The sequence below is a fragment of the Empidonax traillii genome, unplaced genomic scaffold (genome assembly GCF_003031625.1).
Source record: "Empidonax traillii isolate 1590-97213 ecotype Southwest subspecies unplaced genomic scaffold, ASM303162v1 scaffold162:size863265, whole genome shotgun sequence".
Taxonomy (NCBI): domain Eukaryota; kingdom Metazoa; phylum Chordata; class Aves; order Passeriformes; family Tyrannidae; genus Empidonax; species Empidonax traillii.
In genome coordinates this window covers 576,731-591,473 of record NW_020955355.1, presented here as the reverse complement: position 1 = coordinate 591,473, position 14,743 = coordinate 576,731, and the positions used below count along the sequence as shown (strand labels likewise).

General features: G+C 40.3%; 1 protein-coding gene across 5 annotated transcripts in view; it reads left to right on the top strand.

Moving 5' to 3' along the window:
• The window catches only part of NDST2 (N-deacetylase and N-sulfotransferase 2), a 133,488-nt gene that overhangs the window by 59,047 nt on the left and 59,698 nt on the right, over positions 1-14,743 (top strand). The window contains exon 1 of one of the 5 annotated variants that reach the window (XM_027885144.1): positions 11,616-11,634. The exons of the other annotated variants lie outside the window; for them this stretch is intronic. The gene's annotated coding sequence lies outside the window, so the exon portion shown is untranslated. Of the gene's footprint in view, positions 1-11,615; positions 11,635-14,743 lie in introns of those variants that run through there. 5 annotated transcript variants of the gene reach the window in all.

Sequence of the window (14,743 nt, the reverse complement as noted above, 5' to 3'; positions counted from 1 at the left end):
TTTTTTTTTTTTTTTTTTTTTTTTTTTGTTTTTTTTTTTTTTTTTTTTTTTTTTTTTTTTTTTTTTTTTTTTTTTTTTTTTTTTGTCTCCTTTACTCTTCTTCCCTTTCTTAGGAATTGCCTGTTCTAGGCAGCATTGTTGTGAGTGCCATTCTGGTTTTAACACATACACTAACCCAGTATGTCATGGAATACTTTAAAATTCCATTTAATTTAAAATTCAGACAAGTTGATTATATTCATAATATTGGATTTGGGAATTTCCATTCCTTTAAGAGTGAATGTCTAAAGTAGTATCTGTCACTTATGTTATGCTTTTGCAGTGCAGACTTTTGCTTGATGTCAGAGTGTGGTGGCTCTTTGCCATCAGTATTTTAGTTCCTAGCGTTTTTGAGTCAGGGTGCCAGAAGTTTTGTATTTTTCTCTGACGAACAGTAAGTGGGTGTGTTGACTGGCAAAATGAAAGCTAATGTATGAAACCACAAGATCTAGGGTACCTCGAAAGGCACATAGTTTATAGCTATCTTTACAGTTCTAAGGCCAGAAATGCACTTAGCCATATAGTGCTTGTCCATCTAAAATGTTAAAAGCTGCTCAGGATTAAGCATCCAAATCAGAAATGTCATAAATATACAAAAGCCAGAAATTATTAAAAATACCTTTTATTATTTTCTCAGTATAAGCATATATGGATGTTCTTCTCTTGTTAAAAATCTTATACTTAGTTCAAAGATCAAGAGCATTCAAGTACTGAATCTTTTTAAAACTGAAAATGAGTTTAAGATTTCAAGTCTTGTGTTGCTTCACTTCAGCTCTTTCTGGTTGTATCTAGCTCTTTTTGACTGCACATTGAAAAAAGTGTACATTTTAGTTTACTCTGGAACTTGTTTATTAAAAGAGCAGAGTAAGATTTCATGTCTGCTTAACATTCAGTAATTTGCCATTAAGCTACTTGACATAAGTTAAAATTTATGTTAATACTGTCTTGATTAAACAGCACTCATTATCATTCACTCTGATTTGGCCAAATCAGTTTCCTAGCAAATGTCTCAATAAAGGAGCTCACTCTAACCTGAGATGCTGTGGCATGTCCAAATTAAGTTGAGTGTGTTGCAGTGACGTTTCACACTTGCATAGCATCTTTGATTTCAAAGCATTTCACACAATCATGTATGATTGTGGGAAAAAGTATTAAACAATACAATGACCAAAGCAAATTTATAGATTTTTAAAGAGCTAGAGGACATTTTATAATTTCCCCAGATGTCTCACATTACAGTTTTTAGTGTTTAGTACAAAGTAGTTGGTGGTTTCTTACACAAACCTCAGTTTCCGTAGGTTAAGGAAGAAGGTTTGAGTTAACCCTCTGAAGGTTTGAAACAGATGCCTCTCTGTATATTAAATATTTCACACCACAGCTTCAGACTACTTTTTAAGCAATCCTTTTCATCCAATCTTAGAATCTTTAGTGCTCTTTAATTCTCTTTAATTGTCTTTAAATATTATAACCACAGAAAATACTTGTAATTTCTCATCTTTACATTCAGTTATTCTTTGGTGCCTACTTGCAACATCACTTAAAACTCTTGTGTAGGCTTTGCCAAACTAACAGAACACTGAAGGACATTTTTTTCTGTGTCCAATGTTAGCTTCATAGATAAGGGTTAAGACATTTCCTCCTTAAGTCCTTAGAATTTGTTTTTATGTATTTTGTTACTTCAGTTTATATAGGGAGGAAAAGCTAATACAAGTCATAATTGTGCATATGCAAATCTTAAGATTTTTTCTATATTCAAGTTGTGTGCCTGCAATGTGCTTTTCCAGCTCCTATTTTTCAGCCTCTTCAGCATTTGGAAATTGGATTATAGTTGCAGTGTAGTACCAAGCAGATACATGATACCAACGAAGTCTCTGCCCTTACTTTTTTCTGTTTAAGAATTGGACTTAGTGTGTTTAGCATTTGCTTAATGTTTATCAATTGCATTTTACAGATAGTCTGACTGAGAGCAGACAAGGCAATTTGCCTAAGATTCCCAGTATTTCCTGTAATTCTGGTTGTGTTTTCCTGATTTGATTTGGAATGATTTAATTAAGAACTATGTAATTTCATAGATGTGTGATGTATCAAGTTTGTGGCTCATCAGATAACTTTGACTCACCTCTGTGCATGTACCTGGCTGGATTTTCTTGTAACCACAACTCACTTCATTGCCAGATTTTCCCAAGCTTAATGTTAGAGGGGCCATCTTTTAAGGTTGATGTCCATGTTACATTACAAGGTGAATACCTCACTTGGATTTCATCCATTCTTGAAAGTGAAGAGTGCTTTTTCCAAATATTAAGACAATTTATAGCATTTTATTAGGCTTTTATATAACTCAAAGGCGGATGAAGTAGTTTTACTTCAACAAGGGATTAATATTTCAGTGATGAAGATAAAAGTTAAAGAAGCTGAGGAGCAATTAACAACAGGCTGAGAAGGTGGCCCCTTTTTGACCCCGAAGCCCCTGTAGTCTGTTGGCTGCATTGCCGGTGGTGAGGTGCTGGATGTGGGAGCTTTTGAGTTCAATTTAGCGCTGGTACTGTAACATTTAAAGGAGATGAAGGATATGACAAGTGAGAACTGGTAAGAGATCCAGTGAAGCTTTCTGAGGCATTAATGGTCCTCGCAGTGGAGTTCTCTTACATTATTCATGGCCTTTAAGCTTTTAGCCAAGCTGAGCACTCTGCACTCGAGTGTGATATTAGAAGGTAAAAGGAAATTAACCCTCTAGTGACATACTGAAAGTTTCTTGCCAAAGGAATAATTTTGACAGTGTGTTGTTGAGGGGATAGAAGCATTTCTGAGAGAGGGGAAAACTGATTTCAACTCTGAACTGATCTAAGAAAGTGCTGAAGCAGGAGTACCCCGCAGCGAAGCGACAGAAAGACCGATTGAACCTGTATGTAAGTCCTGGGGTCTTTTCCTACCTTAGCCTTCCTCATCAAAGTATCTCTTCTGAGTTTCAAAAGAAGATGTGACTTAGAGCTGCAAGATGAACAAGTACTCTTTCCAATGATGCTAAGGAAGGCTTTGCTGTAGAAGGCTTCTGTGTGTTAAGACTGACAGAAGCCACCAGAACTTTTCAATGATTCTGTGGTCAGGTAACAGTAACCTGTGTCTGAATTCTAGCTGGAGTCTGTATATTTTACTGTTTGTGATTGTTCATTTCAGCATGTTTATCTTTTCTTAAATAAACTCCTTATTTTAAGGATTTTTCTTTTCTTCCTCTCTCTCATACCATTTTTAATTTATCCCATCATTATGTTCAGTAGGGTTGTGTGCTCAAGGGGGCTTTTAGGAAGGGTTCAGAAACAGGCGACTTCTAATGCAGCAGGTCTGTATTGGTAATTGATCTCTGGGATATAAGTGCTGGAGTGGTCTCTTATATCCAGCTTTTACTCCCTGTCTATCCCCCAGCTCCTCTGAGGTTTCACAGCAAGAATCCAGAATGTAAAACAGATCATTGCAAACCAGTGGAGAATGACATTGCTTAGAGGCTAAGGGTTACTTTGGGGAAGGAGTGGAGAAGGTGACAGTAGATAGAAGTCCTTTGCTGGCACATAAACTTTAAGATGCCTAAATTTCAATCTACTGTATATACCTTTTGTCGATAGGACTGAAACATATTACTTTGGAGGCAGGAAAGATAACGTGGTGGAAAAATGCAATACCTGTGCCGAGCACTGGTTAACTTGTGAGCACAGAACACCCATTTCCCCATGTGTTCACGCAATCTTTATATCCAAATTACTCCTTTGCCTTTCATGCTTAAAGAAAACTATGTTCAAAGATAATATTTTTGAGAGCAGATTATTATTTAGAAGCACAAGGTCAAGGGTTTTTGTTAAAAGTCAGTTCTGAAAATTTTACCCTGGAATGTATATGTCTTCTAGGCTAGAGGGAGTAGTTTTGTTTTTGTTGGAACCAAGAATTTAATGCTTTTGCCACTCAACATATGTCTTAAGAATAATTTGATTAAAAGACTGTGTATTGTAGTGCAGCAATCTGGAATAAAGAATCTCAGTGAACAGTATATCTCCCTATGCTGTACTTCTCTGGAGAGACTGAAAAAGTTTGAACCACAGCAATAAAGACCCAGAGGAAAATGATACACAGAACACAGTGACTAGTACTAATCTGGGTACCATAACTGCACCCAGGACATTTAAAAGACAGAAAGGAAAAGAGTTTTGGAAAAAAAAAAAATAAAAAAAAAATTGTGAAGACTGTTGCTCTGGGATTGTGCTCTTGATTGTGCAGCCTGATAGCTGCATCTGAAATGAGCTGTTGCAATTTTACCCCTTGGAAAATTTTCAGGCTATTAAACATTTCTTTTGCTGGCAGATATCAGCAATACCTGCTACTGAATGCTCTGGAGATCCAACTGTTACTAATGGCAGCCTTCAAGTGATGATTGAGAAACTGTGTTGAAAGTTTTGCTTGAAGTATGCTAAGCATTTGATAGTTAAGCAGTTAAACTCTTTCTGACATTGGCTCAACTATGGCATTTCCTTATAACCATTGCTAATGGCAGATAATTTTCTTGATCTGGTGTTTTTGCTTCAGTGTCCATCAAGATACATGATCAGTAACAAAAGCAGTGGAAAAGATGCTGGAAGTTCCAGAAACTTCCAGTTTTGAAGGGCTTTAGCAAACCAGGCTTTCCTACTACTTGGCTGTCATCTTATGAGAGACAACCTTTTACAATAGCTCTGTTCTCAGTTAATTTTGTGAATGATTGCAAAAATTGCTGTGTTGTTCTGTCCTTCTTTAGGCAATACTTTCAGATTCCCTGTATGTGTATGTTCCTTATTTAAATAAATCTCTGTAGTGTTACAGCCTCTATAATGGCACGAGCAGGTGAACCCCCCAGACTCCCCCAGCTCAGTCAGTCATAGTGGGGAGGTGTCTGTACACCTGCCAGGTGTGCTGCAGGAAAGCCACACTTGAGCTTCAGTCCAGCCTTCGGTTCCTTCCCATTGGCAATTGGAACAGCACCGGCAAGAGCCACTGGGGCAAGGATGCAAACCTCTGACTTGAAATGAAGAAGCCATTTGCTTAGCCTCCATTGCAGTTAGTATAAAAAGGAAATATATATTGGGTTTTCATGGTAACATTTGGGTAGTGGGAGGGTCACAGGGGTGTCTTTTGTGAGAAGCTGCCAGAAGCTCCCCCTGTGTCCAGTAGAGCCAATGCCGGATGGCTCCAAGATGGACTTGCTACTGGGCAAGGCTGAGCCCATTAGAGATAGCGGTGGCACCTCTGGGGAGAGAAGGCCATACTGGAGCGGGTTTGCTGGCAGAACTTGTGACCCCACAGGGAACACATCTGTTCCTGAAGGACTGCCCTCTGTGGAAGGGACCCGTGCTGGAGCAGTTCATGAAGAACTGCAGCCTGTGGGAAGGATTCATGTTGGAGCCTGTCTCCTGTGAGAGGGACCCCACGCTGGAGCAGGGAGAGAGTGTGAGGTGTCTTCTGCATAAGGAGGAAGGAGCAGCAGAGACAATGCACTGACTGCAACCCCCATTTCCCATCCCCGTGTGCTGCTGGGGGGAGGAAGTAGTAAAAATCAGGAATAAAATTCGACCTGGAAAGAAGGGAGGGGTGGGAGGAAGGTGTTTTTAATATTTGGTTCTATTTCTCATTATCCAACTCTGATTTGATAGATAATAAATGAAATTAAGTTTTTCCCCAAGTTGAGTCTGTTTTACCTGTGACGGTAATTGGTGAGTGATTTCCCTGTTCTTGTCTCTATCTACAAGCCTTTCATTTTATTTCCTTTCCTCTGTCCAGCAGAGAAGGGGAGTGATAAAGCATCTTCATTGGGCACCTGGCATTTAGCCGGGGTCACCCCACCACTGGGGAAGAGACAGTGAAATAAAAAGCAATAGTCGAAGTGTGAGAGAGCAGGGAAACACCACTGTCAGAAATGTGACAGGAAAATCCTGCTCTGGAGAACAGGTAAGCTCAGCCTGGGAAATAAGGGGGAGGAACTGCAGACTGGGTTTCGCATCCAGCATGCTGGCTCCATTTGAGTGTTCAGCATGCCTGCTATGCTTAATAATGTTGGTATTTAAATAGTTTTAAGCAGGCTTTGAAGTTGGAGCCATGTTGAGTTAAGGTAGAGGTCAGTGTGTTGCAGCTGTTGGCTGAGCATTGCTAACAGTTTTGTGTACTTTTACATTATTAAACTCCTTGACCAAAAAAATTTAGGTGTATGATTTTTAATGTTTGCAGTTTTATGTGGCAAACCCCAACAAATCACAGAAGGCTGTTACTTTTCTGCATCCATAGCACTTTTCTTCATGGCCTAACTGAACATGTGAAATGATTTGGGCCCAGATTTTTCCTCCAACGTGCAGAGAAGCATGTATTTATGGTTTTAAATTTTAAACCATGCTTGTCAAGTGTTCTAAAGCAAGAAAATCCCAGGAAAGAGAGAAATGGGAAGTGCCTGGGAAACTGGTATAGAGCAGTACTTCACGCGTCAACCCCTGCAGGCACTGGCAGCAGGAAATTTTAAAGAAGAGTATCGATGTAGACAAGCCCAGGGCTGCTTATGTGGAAGGAATTAGTCCAGAAGATTTTATCTTCTGTTTAGGGTTGCTGTTCCCTCCCCATGTCACACGTCACACCTCCTCACTCTTCTCCTTCCTTCGAACTTCCAGGAGAGCCTTCTCTTGCAGGTGAGGCTCCCCTTCCCTGAGCTTTGTTTGAACAGGGTGTGAGAGACATTAGAAGAGCCTTGAAGAAGGGCGTGCAGCTGTAGTGCCTGTGCTGTCAAGAGCATTTAGAACACTTGGGATGGTCATTGCTGGAGGCAAAACGCTGCTTCAGACCTTTTAAGATTTAGTTGAGTGGAGACTGCACAGGTATAAAGAGGCCAGTATGGGTTGAACGAGCAATTAGAGGAGAGCACTCCAGTGCAGCTGAAGTGGGAAAAAAGTATTTCCCAAGTCCTGACACCTCCTGCCCTCCCCACCCTCTTTGACATAAAAATGTTTACATAATTTGTAGGAAAACTGCTCTCAAATGTCTGTAATTCTGTGTGTATTCCCATGGGTAAAAATGCTTTCAGAGATCTGTATTCCCATGGGGACAGTAGAATGTGTGATATAAACCACCTTTGATCTTTGGCACATCATTTGTCTGTTCCTTCAGAGTTGCTCAGCCCTTCCTTGCACTCAGAGGTTGCTGAAACTGGCTCAGCATCAGTCCAGAGGTCATCAATGTCCTGAAAAACTTCATTCTAGACCCTCACCTGTGCACTGTTTCCCCAGGGGTCCAGGGAAGCTCAGGCTTAAGCCTTCAGTGTGCCTGTCTTCTCTTCTGTCTCTAGCCTTGTCTCCTGGATGGGCCATGGTCTTGTCCAGTCCCTAGCTCCATCTCCTTTTGCTATGAACTGTCCCCCACGTGGCCCTTGGACCTGTCCCATCACTCTCCTTGCTTGGAATTGCCATGGACCTTGCTGCCAGCACACAGCTCTGCCCACCGTGTTCAGATATGGTGGGACTGCAGCCTGTGAGTGCCCAGGGGTCTCCACTCCTTCTCTTTTGGAGCAGCCAGCGCTTAAGGCACCCTGAGACCACAAGATACAACAACAGAGTCATTTTGGATGAGAAAAGTAACCACAAGAGATGGAGCAAACTATGTGCAAGATCACTGTCTCCTTATGAAGCTGAAATAGTTGTAAAGATGAGAACAGAGGATTAGAATGTTTGGGGGGGGGTGTAGTTATTGGTTTTGGTTTTTTATTTAAAGCTGTTGCTGCCTGACACCAACCACTCACAGTACTGGTAAACAACATGTGGCACATACCAAAAATTCTGTTTTCTCTCTCCCTATACTTCAGGACCAACAGTGGTCTGTCCTTCATAGTGAGGGGTTTTGACTTCTAGACCATATTTAGAAGGTCTCTAGAAATGTTCAAAATGCCTACCAAAGCCCCCTTGATTTTAAAAAGATTGGACCAGTATTGTTGATTTCTGCTGGCTTACCTGTTGTGGCGTTGCACATCCATCTTGGCTCTTTTCTTAAGCTTAAACTAGAAGTTCTTTGTTCTGCATTTCTGTGGCACATTTTGTCAGATTTTTTTATCACTGTAGCTACAGTGATACATTTTTTTACATTTTTTCTGCAGATGAAACTGCTGCTGGTATGTCTTCTCCATTTTCCGTAGTAGATCAGAGCATCTGTCCATCATGATTCAAAGTCCTACCCTGTCAACAGTAACTCTGTTTAATAACAAACTTCTGTAGAAGATTATTATATTACATGGGTTTTTTTGTGTTTATTGTTATATTTTTCCTTGAAAACAGAGTGTTTCTATGCTTTCTTGTTGATGTTATTGTCATTAATTCAAATATTCTTACTACAAATATTAATATTTTGTAATATTCTTAATATCAGTGAAATGTCAAAGTAAGCACTACAGGATAATTGTGTGTGATGTGAAACTATATAATCTAAAATTACCTGCATTTTTGCCCCAGAGTTTCATTATGTATTCCCTTGTTCTTTTATTAGGAAACTAGATTAATAATTCTTAAACTGTCTAGCCTCTCCTCTGGACTGTTTTGGATTTCTTCACGTGCTTCTTATACCTCTTGTTGGATTTAAAGAAAAAAAGAGAGAGTAGAAAACCAACAGACTTTAAATGGTTTTATTTTTCTCAATTAGCAATTTCAATCCATTATGTCAATGTTTTCCTGTTGTTTTAGGATCACGTGTTGAGAACTGAACAGTGTTTCACAGCGGAAAGCACATTAGGCTCTTGTACTACTCACCTTTTAATTTTTTTATGCGTCTTAATATAACTTAATTTGAATTTTTACTTCATTTTTTATTGTCACTACTTATTGAGCACACAGTGTGCCTTCATGAAGGTGTCTAGCTTTTCCTTTCTTTTTTTGAGATATTAATTTACTTATGACCCTGTTTAACAAGAATTACGAGTGGCTATAATTGTCACTGTTTAGTACTTTGCTTGAATATAATGTGTCATCATGTTTCTCCTACTTAATGCAGTTATTCTGAGAAGAATACATATATATAAATGACATTTTTGTTTGGATTACAGTTTGTATTGCCAAAGTGCATAGAGTCGTCATCACAGGTCAGGTGCCAGCTGTTTCACGTGCTCCATGAATGCAGTACAAAACCCCAAGTCCTTCATTTGAACTCATTTGCAAGCTGCAGAAGTCAGGTTTATTAATCAGAAACTCACTGCACCACCATTTCTGCATCTTTAGAGTACAGCATTTGCTACTTCAAATCTTTTTCTACTGTTTTCTTTGATTAATTCAAATAGATGTATTTTCCTTTCACCAGCACTATGATTTTATCAAACAGCTTGCTTTACATCAGTGTTACGTGCCATTTTTTCTGAATTTGTGTTCTCCATTTTGTACCGTGATTTGTATGATATGAAAGTTGTTTCCATGTGAATTAGATTCTGCTTTTCTCTCAGTAGAGAATGTTTTATTAGACTCTATGTAATCCTCTGCATATGACAAATCTTTTCCTACCTCATTAGTGTGATGTACTCTGGTTTGTAGCACACTGTGATCGCAGCCTGTTGACTGCTGTCATTCTACTGCATTTCGGTTTTGCTTGTTAGGTCGTTCTCTTCTTTCATGGCAGAGTAATTTTCTGTCTCTTTTATACAATTCTTCATCCTACATCAGCCTCTTGAGCTCCAGATGTTACTGGTCTATAAATGGGACAGAAATTAACCCTGGACTCAGAAGACCCCAAACACTCACTTTTACCATTTTTACAGTCTACCCTGTATGAATGCATCTTATGTCTCTCACAGGGAAAACATTTTGAAAGGGGTCAGGGCTGTTTCACAGCCTGTCATTTCCATGTCCCTCTGTTGTGAGGGATACCTGGAGTAACCATGGGCTGCACAGATAAACCCGTTATCCAGATTCTCCAGCTGTGTTCCCCCTATCCTTTTTCTTTACTCCCTACCTTGTGGGCACTGTTCAGTGCTGTTCTGTCCATAGGCAGCCTGCACTAGTAGCTGTTACATACCTGGGGCTCATCATCCACTTGTCAGCAATTGTGTGTTATTTCCATACCACAGTTTCAAAATGTAGCCCTGTCTTCAGAGCTCCAGACAGGCCATGCTTTCTCATATTGCCCTGGTTATAGAGCTGCCCAGTTCTACAAGGGGAGAGGACGATCTGCTGGCAGAGAGGATGATGAAGAGGAAAATACTGGGCAGGAGATCTGCATCTCTGTTTCTACCACCATCCCAAGTAGTCAAAATTAACTGTGTGCTGGAGCATTTCCTGACACTTGCTGTAGCAAGAAGATGTAGGATGGTTCCTGTTTGCAGCAGCAAGGTGAATGATGATGCGTGTGGAGACGTGACTCCGCTGGCTTCGGGTGCCCATAGGCCTTGTTCGTAGCAGAGGAGTGAGTGCAGGGTCTTCACTGTTCTCTTCAGTTCATCTGGCCCAGGGAGCTGTTCCCAGCATCCCTGAGCTTTGCTGGGGTCAGGGAGAGTCTGGGGCGATCAAGGCAACGCGACTTTTATTTTCATTTATGTGGGGGCTGGGGAGAGAGCTGCCTGTTTTGTAAGAGCTTCATTGTGATGGATTAACTTTCCTCTTGAATGATTGCGTATTGTACACCCAAACGAGAGATCGCGGAGCGGCAGAGCAGCCCGAGCACAGCAATTAAAAGGCTCTGTGTGGGCAGAGAGGGCTCCCTTGGCATGGCCTCCTCCAACGCGTGGGGTGTCAGGCTCCCGGTGCCTGTGCTTCCTGAGGGAGCCAGCCCTCTCCCTCCCTCCTCCCGAGTGCTCCAGTAGGTCCCTAATGAACCTCAGCGGGAAAAGACAAAATGCAGTTCATGAATAGCTTAACAGTCCCCTTTCTCCCGCCCACCCCGCTCTCTGTCCTGGGAATGTGCTGCCCACACAGTGACCAGAGAGGAATCTGGAGACATTTGCAAGATAATGCCGTATCAAACGTTCCATTCTCACACTTTCTTCTTGAATTTTCAAAACTGTTGACATATTTCCTTTCAGTTTTCATGAATAAGCACGCTACTCTGAGACTAAAAGTGGGGAAATGCATTTCCAAATGTGCGAAGCCACATAACTGTAATAAATTGCTTTAAATATGTATGGTGTGGTTAGTTTCTGGGAGCCTGTTGTGCATTTCTGCCTGCAACAAGTAGCCTTTCCTGTTTGCTTGCTGCTGTTTACCAGTCTGGCTGTCCTCCCAAAGTAATACTCATCCAAATTCTCCACTTGTCAAATGCTCACCAAGAGCCTTTTTGATCCTCAGATGCTCAGTGTCATCTTGGATGCCTCTCTGGCAGACAGCAAAAGGTAGAGACTAGGTTTTTTCATTAGGAATTTGGTGTCTTACCATGTTTTTAAGTGTTATCTTTTTCATCTGGGTTATGATGTTTTTAGAAAGATATAAAGTTACAGCTCAAGGCAGAGTGAATTCAGTTTCAGCCAACAAGTAAGCACAGGTGGAGGTCATTTATATCAAAATTCTCAGGCAGTCACAGCTCCTGGGAACTTGAGCAGTGCTGTTCCATGCTTTTCTGTAGTTACTCTTTTTCCTGGTAAGTGTAAAATTCCTTTCTTTTTTCCTTTCATTTACTGTTTGGGAGGATTGGGAAAGTGTGCTATCAAAGTGTTTTGGTTTCTTTATTTTTGAATGACAATAGCTACAGAAGCATAATTGTTTTTACTGCTGGCTAAATAGTATTTCTTATTCTTTTTTCTTGTTCACCATTGCCTGCATTTCACCTTTTATTTTTGTTTCAGTCAAAAATGCTTTTTAACTCTTTCACCTTTTGTAAGGTAGACAGTTTTGGAGTTACTAAACTGGAGCTATTCCCTACAATAATCAGTGTCTTGAGGTGTTAGGTATGAGGAAAGGTCTTATTTTCACTACTTTCAACTTGAAGTTGAAAAGGCGGTGGCAAAGATTAAAGGAAAGCTTTTCTGCTTTCTGTTAGTGCTTTTCTCTATCTGCAGTGTGGAAGAGCTGTTCAGTACTGTTGGGATTAAATGCAGAGAAGAACTGACAATAACATTTTTTCTTCCTCTGTAAAGAAATTATTTTTTCTGAAGATTCAGAGTCATTTTGGAGAGGGAAAATGACCTTTCACATTATGGTGACCTGTCTCTGCCCTTCGTACCCCTAGCCTTCTCTGAGGAGCTCCAACAGAGCCAGCCACAGTGGTCCTGAGTGTTGAGAAATAACCTTTGTGCAGCCCTTCTCACAGCTGGGAAACTGATAGTGTTCGTTTATTCCTCTGTTCATAACTATCTGTGTGAGCAAATGGGAGATACTTGCTCTTCCTTCCTGAAACTTTCTCTGTAGAAGTTGCTCTGCTCTCAGGATACAATGACCGTATTAATAAATTCATCAATCACAATAATTGATTAAATTGATGGGGAAGAAGGAGCCAGGAGATGAAACAAACAGATTATTTTAAGATATATGAGATACCCAATTAGTCACTGACTCAGCATTTAAATGGAAGTGTTGCTGAAGAGATTTACTGGCAACCAGCATAATAAATTACAATATATGGCTTTTCATCTATGAGAAAGGCTCGTGTACTGTTACAGAGACCTGTAAATAAAGCATTAACAAAGTGTTGCATGTAAGAAATATTAGTTATATATTTTTTTAAAAAGTATGTATATATTTGTGCATTTTGCTTAGTAATGGACTAATATATGGACCATATATATGGAGAGATGAGCTTGGATTTTAAACCTTGTACAGGTGCTTCAGCCAGGACCTCGTGAATGTGTTTTCAGGCATGTAGGACACTGATACTTGAGTAGGAAGGGAGTTGCTTTGTGTCGCTGAGGTTTCAGGGGCAATCCCCTCGAGTACAGAGATAATGGAGGGGAAGCTTTCTGTCAGGGAGCATATGTTTTTGTGGTGATTACACTGTGTATAGATTAGGACTTCTGGGAGGGAGGGAATGGGAAGATGTGCTTGGAACACAGGACCATCTGCCAGTACCTTGGCATAGTCATTTCACTAATGAGAAGCTTATTAGCTTGAGTCCAGCAGAGATAAGAAAGGCAGCGAAAGGGACAGAAAACTGTCATCCAGCTGCCATTGAAAAGCGTGAGAGATGGCTCTGATAACTTCTGAAATCTGATTTTGTTAGAACTATTTGTGCTCTTCTAGGTAAGAAAGTATCAGTCTTCTTACTGCTGAAAAAATTTTTTTCCTAAATTTTGTGATGCAATGTGGGACATTCTTTGGTAAGGAAAATGTAATAAACTGAGGGTGAGCTGGAAAGGGCAAGAGAGTGCTAGGAAAAAAGAAGGAACCGTGATTTTTAGTGGGAAGTTTGTGGGGTTTTTATTCAAATGACTGCCTTTTTCCTTTGGTAAACCCTTGAAGGTGACCTGTATTGAATGTTGGCTATTTAATGTTTGTGGTGACATACGATAACTCCTGGAAGATACAACCCTGAGAGCACCACAGTCCCAGCCCTGGCTATGCCAGGAACCTCAGAGAGTGCACAGTCTGGCCTGTGAGGCAGGCAGAATAGTGCTCCAGAGGCAAAAAGGCAGTGTTTAGGAGCCTGTGAATTCTGTTCCTCTGACCCTCACATTCCTGATTCTGCTGTTGTCATGGTAAGTGTTCAAGCTTGTGCTCTCTTCCTCAGTTTTGCTGTCCTGTGGATCAGAAAAATTATACTTAGCCTGTTTTAGGGAGAGCTCTGCTGTTGTTCTGTTGACAGAAGAGTTAAATGCTATTGTATTTAAACAGCTCTGATTTTTTGACAGTTGAGTCAGACTTGAGTCTGGATGAGGGTAAGATGGCAGAGCCTTTGCCTGGAGAAAGTGGTGGTTAGAAGTACAAAGTGGTTTGAGTGTTAGTATTTGGGAAATTACTTCCCTTTTGTTTGGTATTATACAATTCAGGTTAGACTGGTAGTTAAGCTGAAGGGAAAGAATGAGAAAAAACTGTTTCCCATGAAAAGCCCTGTAATGTGCAGGTGCCTGCATCGATGGGAGCATGGATGTGTTCAGGACACAGTACAAGAGTTACGCAGTTCACCAGCCAGATTGTCTGTTCAGTAAGGCTAGACAAGAACAATTTCTGTTTGCACTGCTAGGATGGAAAAGGCAGTTTCCCCTGATGTTTTTGCTGATTTATGAGGTAAGTCAGATGGGGCATTGTCTCTCACTTTGTCTGTTGTAAATCTGTTGAAACAAAAGGAACACGCATTTTCAAAAAAATGAGTAGAAAAATATAGCTTAGGAGTGTCAAAACACCTAAGCAGAGTGAGACTTAACTGAAAGGGGTTTGGTTAGTCATCCACTTTGCAAATTCTCTTTTTGTATTGAGGATGGGAGAAGATTAGTGAGATGAAAATCTGTGTTATTACAGAGATAAGAATGGGTTATGGCTGGATCCCAAAGGAGAAAGAAGTTTTTAATATTATTAAAAAAACCCAACCCTTTGCTGTGATTCATGTGTAATGCTTGGACAGTTCCATGCCAAAAAAATTACTATTATACTGTACGGCATGGTGTTCATATCTGTAAATGTATGTACAAATACTGTCAAAACATAAATTTAGATCCCAACCCTGTGCGTGTTGAATTCAATGGAAATACTTCTGATGGTTGTGACAAAGGTTTGATCAGATTCTCACACAGACATGTGAACATGGTCTTAAAACTCAA